Source organism: Myotis davidii, unplaced genomic scaffold (genome assembly GCF_000327345.1).
Source record: "Myotis davidii unplaced genomic scaffold, ASM32734v1 scaffold67, whole genome shotgun sequence".
In the NCBI taxonomy this organism is placed as follows: Eukaryota; Metazoa; Chordata; class Mammalia; order Chiroptera; family Vespertilionidae; genus Myotis; species Myotis davidii.
This window is the reverse complement of record NW_006298521.1, coordinates 1,171,167-1,171,924: the sequence shown is the minus strand read 5'-3', so window position 1 is coordinate 1,171,924 and position 758 is coordinate 1,171,167. Positions and strand designations below refer to the sequence as shown.

The following is a 758-nucleotide window of genomic DNA, read 5'->3' as shown; positions in this document are numbered from 1 at the left end:
TCCCTGGGGAGCCGAGGCCGCTGGGCCCCTCGCAGCCAGGGGTGGGACTGGACTCCTCACGCCCCCCAGGGGCGGAGCCTGAGACGAGTGTTGAGTGAGTGGCCAAGCTCACGCCTTGGGCAGTGGGACCTGGGGTGGAGCCCAGGGAGTCTGCTTCCCCCCCTCCCCCCGACCCCACTCCGCTGGCTCCTGGGAACAGACCCCAAACAGGAGTGGCTTCAGCAAAACAAGTTTATTGCTTTTGTAAAATCCCAAGGTGAGCGGTGCCACCCAGGAAGGCCCCAGCTGCCACCCTCAGGTCACACTGGGGCAGCAGGGAGGAGGAAAGGGGTCCGCGTGCTCCCCGCTGGAGGCCTGGCAGGAAAGCGTGTCCCCTCCGCTCCCACCCACCGGCAGGCGTTCAGCCCCGTGACCACCCCGCTGCCTGGAGGCTGGGAGACCCGCTGGCCAGCCTGCGGCTGGACAGTGATTCTATAATGGGGTGAAAGAGGGACGAATACATACCAGGGGACCGCTAGCCACGGGCTAGCCTTGAAGAGCGACCTGGAATTTGCCAGAGGGAGGGGAGGGAGGTGTTTTGCACTGGGGGGGGGGTGCCTGCAGTAATGGGGTCTCCAGCTCGCAGGCCCAGGATGACTGGGTTCCGCCCAGGCACCTCTCTCCTGCACGGGGGTTTCTTGAAGGGCCGGGCGCAAAGGGCTGGGGACACGCAGCAGCTGTTGGCGGCAGCTTATCATTGGCCACGACAGCCGGACCGG

At 66.0% G+C, this 758-nt stretch overlaps 1 protein-coding gene across 1 annotated transcript in view; it reads left to right on the top strand.

Moving 5' to 3' along the window:
* Positions 1–758, top strand: part of RIBC2 (RIB43A domain with coiled-coils 2) — a 14,528-nt gene that overhangs the window by 12,813 nt on the left and 957 nt on the right. The gene's annotated exons all lie outside the window — the stretch shown is intronic.